Source organism: Vitis riparia, chromosome 10 (genome assembly GCF_004353265.1).
Source record: "Vitis riparia cultivar Riparia Gloire de Montpellier isolate 1030 chromosome 10, EGFV_Vit.rip_1.0, whole genome shotgun sequence".
NCBI classification, from domain to species: Eukaryota; Viridiplantae; Streptophyta; class Magnoliopsida; order Vitales; family Vitaceae; genus Vitis; species Vitis riparia.
Window position 1 is genome coordinate 13334214 of NC_048440.1, and position 7721 is coordinate 13341934.

Here is a 7721-nt window from a genome sequence, read left to right on the forward strand (position 1 = left end):
TGAGGAACTTCTGTATTAATTACTGTAGTATATGATCAGAATAAAGCTGTATATCCTACCCTCAATGCTTCAGATGTGCAGTCAGAGACTTGCCAATCATGATCGCGATCAGAGAAAGTCTAGGCTTCTTTTGAAAAGTGACAATACCTACACCGATAGTCACCTGATGGATTTTCTTGACACTGCAATTTAAATTTGGTATGATAATGGTTGTAAGCTTAATGAAGATAGTGAGCATGGTAGTGGTAGAGGTTTTGGGAGTGTATAGGTAAGAAACCTGTGATAATTTGACGTAGTCATGACCTTTCTTGAGAGTAGTCCCGTATTCTTCAATCATACCACTTTCCCGGATTGCTTGAATGCAAAGAGAAGTGTCCCATAGCTGACTCCCAAAACCCTGCAGTTACAGCAACAAGTGAACATTATGGATGGTGAATTTGGAGGTGATAATTGAGTAGAACCAAAATGGTTGGGTGTTGTAACAAACCTGCACTTTCATTCCATCCTCTGCCATCCATAAGTAGCCAGGAATTCGGGCAAGGTGATGCTTGAAAGCATCTGAATTTGAGTCTGGATTCTCTGCCCAAACAACTATCATGTGGAAAGACTGCAGAAATTGATGTTGCCCCAATATAAGAACAATGTCTAAACCTTCAATTACTTGACCCCAACGCATTCCATCATTCCTTCTAATCTATTCTGTCTCTCCTCTGACACTCTCACTCACCTTTTCCACACACCCTTGAGTTATATATCTACAGTTCTCATCTTCCTAGTGAATGATTTCAATTGCTTTCTTTACAACCCTCTCTCTAATTTTGGAGACAGGCCAATGTTTCAGAATCAGCTCACCAAAGTGATAAAGCCCACCCCAAAGCACATCTTGTATGAGGGAATGGGAGTAGTAGTAATCCTCTTGCATCCATTAAATATTTTAGCACAAGGTTAATGGGGGTGGGGGTGGATTTAGCATGCCCCTTCTCACAAAAAAAAATTGCACTCCAAATATAGCAAAAATGTCTCATTATAAAACCAAAACTAGCAACTGCAAAATCCCAAACCACTTTCTCTACAATCAACCAAACTACCAACCTTTGCGCATAAAAGCCACGGTTTAGCCTAATCGATTTCATGGTATGGTTCAGCGTGCATTTCTTCCCTCAGTTGTAGAACCAGATCAGTAATGGGTGCCTGAAATCTTGTGTCGTGTAAATACGACATAGGCATGTAAACTGTTCGACAATAGCACCAAATTTTATCCGCAACACAAACATTTCCATTGAAAACAAGTTCATAAAATAAAACCATGAAGCCTAATTGAGATCAAAATACTAAATATAAAGGTACTGCATATTGCTTACCTAGATGCATGGGCAAAAATGAAGGGAAAAACCAAAACTTTGGTGGCAAAGGGTTGCAGCCAGACCACTCATACAACCCAAACACCTTAAAACACACAAAAATCAATTAAGCCAATAGCAATGGAGAATCTTTCTTCCAAGCCAACAGAAGATCACCAACTTATGAACTCACCGAGAGATAACACTTCCCCCAAGATGGTGAATAGGCTGCACCCCCGCGATCGAGAATCCATTTCCTTCCTGCTGCCAGAGCCTTGTCATCCGGTCCTACTCCTAGTATACGCTTGGAGATGTAGCTGAGGGTTGTTCCAAGCATTGTGCTGTACCCCTCGATATGGAATCCCCACCCACCATCTTCATTCTAATCATCCAACACATTCCATTACTATTCCAAATAGGAGATGAAGATATTGTGAGCCAATTAAAAATGATGAGATGAGTTTGATTAGTACTTGATGGTTAGTAATGTAGCGAAGAAGCTCCAGTACTATGTGTTTCGGTGTTAGGGCAATATTCAGGGTTCCAGTTAAGTATAGCACCATGATCTGCATATCAATTTGGAATAACACTTTAAGAGTTAGTTAATTCATAAATTAAATTCAATAATCATTTTTTTTTCTTCAAAAAAGGGTTACTTAGAAAACATACCAAAGGAGGTGTGAAAAACAAAGGACCAGCGTTCTTAGCAGGCCAGTGACCATCCTTGGCCTGGATGGCTCTATTCAGCCTCACAGCTTTCCTCACTGCAGTTGTCACTGCTTCATATGTTACTTCTTCCTTTTCTCCCATCCTCACTAGTGGTATGCTCAAAACTATTTGGTTTTCCTTAATAAGCTGTGATTTTTAAATTGGACATTGGAATGGAGGGATTATGTAGTCACAATTCAAACTTCCTTGCAATGATTTTTCAAAAGTAATTTATTTTTAACAAGTGCAAACATTCTTTTCTTGTATCATTTTCAATTCAAGCAAGTTAACATAATAAATTTAAAACAAATACCCTCTTACTAATAAGTTTAAAAAAATAAACACTCTTTTAGATTATTTTCTCACCAATTCTTAATCGACAATCAAATAAAAAACAATTATAATTTTTCTTTCTTTTCCCTTACCTCTTTTTTTATTTTTATTTTTATTTTTTTAAAACTTTTTAACAACCAAAAATAGTTATAGTTCATTAATCCTTAAGTGGACTTAATTACTACTTCAAGAAATTCAACTAGGGCTTTTTCAATTTCATTTTTTGTATGATGAATACTCTTAACTTAATTTTTCATTATGAGACCATCCCTAGAAGTCAAGATACTTTCCTTAAACAAATTCAAAGCAAATAATATTGACAAATCACTCTAAATTGTTTTTATTTTAAAAAAAATTTGTTATAACCATATTTTTGTTGGGATTTGAGTTTCTTAGTCAAGAAACATTTTTCCATGTCTATCACCCAAATAATGACAAAACTTATCTTGTTAGTGTCTCTTTCACCATTAGAAAGTCTGCTCAAGATGAGATTAGAGGTGATGGAATGGAAAGATGTTACTCTTATAGATGTTCCCCTTCTGTGAAGTGCCTATATGTGCAAAGTTGGTGAATTTTGTTCAAGTCAATTGTAATTTCTAATGAGAATAATGCAACATCAACAAAATTCCCATACCTTTATTGATTGCCTCTTTGTATTTAGTGCCTTTATTCATCAAATGCATATTTTTTGGGTCTTTTTTGTAATATGTGAAAGTGAAAGGTGTTGTATGACTTTATTTTTGGGTCAATTTCAGTAGTGGGTTGTAATCAAGGATGAAAATATCGGTAATTACGGATATATCGGTACTTCGATTTTACGGATTTATCGAAGATATATCGGCGGATATTTTGGAAAAAAATATTGATAAGTCTAAAATTGATCAAAATTTATACAAATATAAGAAAAACTTCATAAAAATGTAATTAGAAGTATAATGATATTTTTAAGTTGTTTTATTAAATAATTTGATATATGTATAATATGATTTATCATATTTGATAATAATATCGTATGCATCGATAAAAATATGAATTTTATAAGTGTACATTTATTATTAAATTACATCAAATATTATTTTATGATAATATTATAATACATATAATTTTAAAATATATTTAATATTAAATTTATGATTCATTTAATTTAATTATATTAAATGATATAAAATAAAAGATAATATATCTATAATTTTTTTAATATTTAATTAATCTATTAATAATATTAAAAATATTATGAAAAAAATAATGATGATAATTTTTACATTTTTTTATAATAATTATAATTAATTTGTTTTCAAAAATATTCTTTTGTGCTTACTTCTAATATATATATATATATATACACGTGTGTGTGTGTGAACACACACGTTTGGTTAAAATTAACAAAGGGGAATGGAGGTCTTTTACATGGGAAAAGTGGGGAATGAAGCCCAGGTAGGAGACTGGCTGGGGAAGGGGAGCTTGGGCAGACTGATAGGCCTGGGCAGAGGGGCAGGTGGAACCGTGGAGGTCACACACGTTTGGTTAAAATTAACAAAGGGGAATGGAGGTCTTATACATGGGAAAAGTGGGGAATGAAGCCCAGGTAGGAGACTGGCTGGGGAAGGGGAGCTTGGGCAGACTGATAGGCCTGGGCAGAGGGGCAGGTGGAACCGTGGAGGTCTCATATATAGGCAAAGTGGGGAATGAAGCCTGAGTAGGAGATTGGCCGGGGAAAGGGAGCCTGGGTAGAGGGGTAGGCAGTCTGGGCAGAGGAGGGCGTTTTCTTTTTGCAGAAATATCACCAAAAAATTGGCAATAAATTGAAGAAATATCGGTGATTTTTTTTTTTTGTGACAACAAATTAATGAAAAAAATCGGCGATTTATCGCCTCCAACCGATATATCGCTGATATATCAACGATTTTTTGGTGATATTTACCGAAATTTCTCATCTCTGATATATCACCATGATTTATCATGTCGAAACCTTCCGATACACGATATATCGCCGATATATCCCAATATTTTCTTCCATGGTTGTAATTAATACTGTTAGTGTAGGGGATTAATTTGGAAGGATATTCACCACCCAATTTATATGCAATAGATACTCAATTTAAATGCGAATAATTTTTTTTTAAAGTTGTTTTCCTCTATAGAGTGTATTTGGTAGTAAATTTAGAAAGTGTTTTTAGTTTTTTTAATATTTGAAAGATAAGATTTTTTAGGTGTTATAACAATTATAAACACTTACTAGAATTACTACCAAACGTATGCTTACTTTCAAATTTTAAATAGTTTTTTTTTTTGTAATTTATTACTTGTTTCTTAAATTTTGTACTGATTGATAAAAAATATTAAAATATTTAATTTTTTTTAATGATAAAAGTAATTAATTAGTTTTTCTTTAATTCTTAACACTTAGTAGAAATGAAATATTAAGGAAAAAAACAATGTGATGCTTAATATTATTAAGTACTATTTATGTAATACCCCAAACCCAATTTAGGGGTAAAATTATAATTTAGAAATTATTAATTAATTAAAGTAATTTAATAAGGGTAAAAAGGTCTTTTTGTATTTAAAACCCCTAGATATAAATTAGATTTTTCCTATCTTCTTCATTCAGAAAACCCTTTTACAAGATTAGAAATATCAGAGAGCATAGAGCTGAAGATTTGGAGGTTTAGGGTTTGAAAATCAAATTTTCAAGTAAAATTTGTAATCATTTAATTAATATTTTATATTTGTTAATTAGTTTTGAACACTTTAGACAATCTTGGAATATCTCAATTTTTATTAGAGTTCGTTTAATTAATTTCTAGGTAAAAAATATTAAAAATTTATGAACATAGTTTGATTTATTAATGGAGATCGATAAATTTTGATTACTCAAATTAATAGCTGTAGATAAAATAAAATAAAATTATATAGTTTCGGATGGGAAAATTACATAAAATTTGTGAGTATGGAGGTTAAAAGTTTTAACTTTAGAAAAAAAATGATAAAAGATGCGTAGGAAGGATTTGGCATGTTGAAAAAAAAAATGGCCTACAAGTTGACCTAGAAAAGGAAGTAAATAGTATTGTGGAAAACAATGAGGAAGAAAAGGACGTTGATGGCTTGGAAGAGAAATAGGTTAAGGTGTTGTTGGGTATTGAAATTAATAATAATAATAATAATAATAATAATAATAATAATAATAAAAGAAATAATAATAATGAATGGAGTTAGGGTGGAGTTGTTGGAAAAAAAAAAAAAAGAATTGTATGGGGTATTTGTTAAGTTTCAGTAGGAGATTTAAATAATATTGATGATAGTTTAATGCAAATAAATATTCTTAAAAGATTTAATTTAGATAAGTTAGAAAAGAGAAATAAATTATTATTTAAGAAGTTGAAAATAATATTGGATGGTAATGATTTTAATATGAGAAATTAATTAGGATCCCTAATACTAAATAGAATATTTTTTTAAGATTGTCAATTTTATATATTTAGATAAATAATCAATAATCAATAATCAATATCGTGTATGATGTTATGTTAGGTGAGGAGGAATTTCTTTAGAGTTAAATACTTCAAGATTTTGAGTGCTTTTTTCAAGGTAAGAGAAATTAATGCAAATTTTTATAAAAGAAAATAATTTCTTTTTTTATATTGTATTTTGAAATGTGTAAAAATATTATTTTTATCTTTTCACATGGATCAAATATGTGTTTTGTATGGAAAGTATATTTGAGAATCTTCTTTGTTTATGAAAAATGAATAATTTTGGAGATATAATATTTTGTTTTGCAAGTTTGAATTAATGAAATAAAGTGTTCGACTCTGGTTCCTATAGCCCTAGTCAACGGGTTATAATTGTTGACATTTTTATGGCCCTAGTTAACGGGTTATAGTTGTTGACATTTTTTACCCTAATCAACGAGTTATGATAGTTGATATTATATGACCCTAGTCAACGGGTTATAATAGTTGACCTTATGGTCCTAGTCAACGTGTTATAATTGTTGACATTTGATTTTGTTCACCTTAAATGGAACAAATTTGAAACCAGTTATTCAATTTTGAAGTCCCACCCAATTGGGCATCATTTGTTATTTGATAACCAAAGTAAAGATATTTTGAATGCATTTGATTTGGTTTTGATGAGAAATTGTTTTGAAATGGATATAAGAAAGTTTTGTTGAAAAGTTTGAATGTATTAGTATTTTGAACTCAAATTTTTTTTTTTATGAAAATAAGTATATGTTATATCCCTTATTTGGAAGCATGATTGAAAATGTTTGATCCATGAAACAGTATTGATGGTCCTTATTGAGCTTTAAGTTCATGTCCCTTCGTTGATAATTTTTAGGTACTCTCAGTTCGAGCGAAGAGTAATGGCTAGGCTAGGGAATTTTCCATTGGATTTTGGTTCAAACTTTATTTTGGACATTGTTTGGATGTTAAAATTTAATTTTCATTTAAATTATTTGAATTTAAAGTTATTTGGACAATAACACTCTGGTTGATGTGTTAGTTTTTAAAGTTGAGAATTGGGGATCATAGAATTTATTTATTTTACTACTCTGAACAGGAAATTGATAATTGAAAATTTTCAGTTATAAGATGAATATTGTGTTGTTTCTACTTCGAGTCTTTAGGGTTGAGGTGTGAAATGACCGTCATGCCCTTAGAGTGGGTTTTGAGGCGTGACAGAGTGGTATCAGAGCACTAGGTTATAATCTTGTTGGGAATATGTTTTAGTTACTTTGGGGATAGATGAGTGATGCATTAGTTTAAGTTTCAGTTTCGCCTTGTATAAATTCATATTCTTCCTTATAAATCTAAATTGTCTAATTGGTTTTCTAGTGACTAATTTAGTTATACCTAATGCTTTATAGGACAACATGTCACAAAGAAGACCAACATCTTCCCAAAACAGTTAGGCTAATAATGATGTACCTCATCCACTTGAGGGTTTGCCTTCCATGAATGCAGAAGGGCTTTATAGGTATCTTGAGACTTTACCTAGTTTGGTTGAGCGTTAGGCTAGAGTTATTGAGACCCAAGCTCTTGGAGAACCCTCATCTTCTAGGGGTAGCTCATTTGATGACTTTAAGAAGTTAGGTCCTCCTTATTTTTTTAGTACTTCAGACCCAACGGAAACAAAAGCTTGGATTCTTAAGATAGAGAAATTCTTTGATGTTATAGATTGCTCTGAGGAGCAAAAGACCTCTTATGCAGCATTTATGTTAGATAAAGAAGTAGATCATTGGTGGCGTATGACCAAAAGGCTTTCAAATGATCAGAGACCTATAGTTTGGAGACAATTTAAGGAGGCATTTTACAAAAAAATACTTTCCCGATAGTG

General features: G+C 31.6%; 1 pseudogene; it reads right to left on the minus strand.

The window, feature by feature from the left end:
* LOC117923110 overlaps window positions 1-4342 on the minus strand; it is a 41173-nt pseudogene extending 36831 nt beyond the window's left edge.
* Window positions 4343-7721: the final 3379 nt, after the last annotated feature.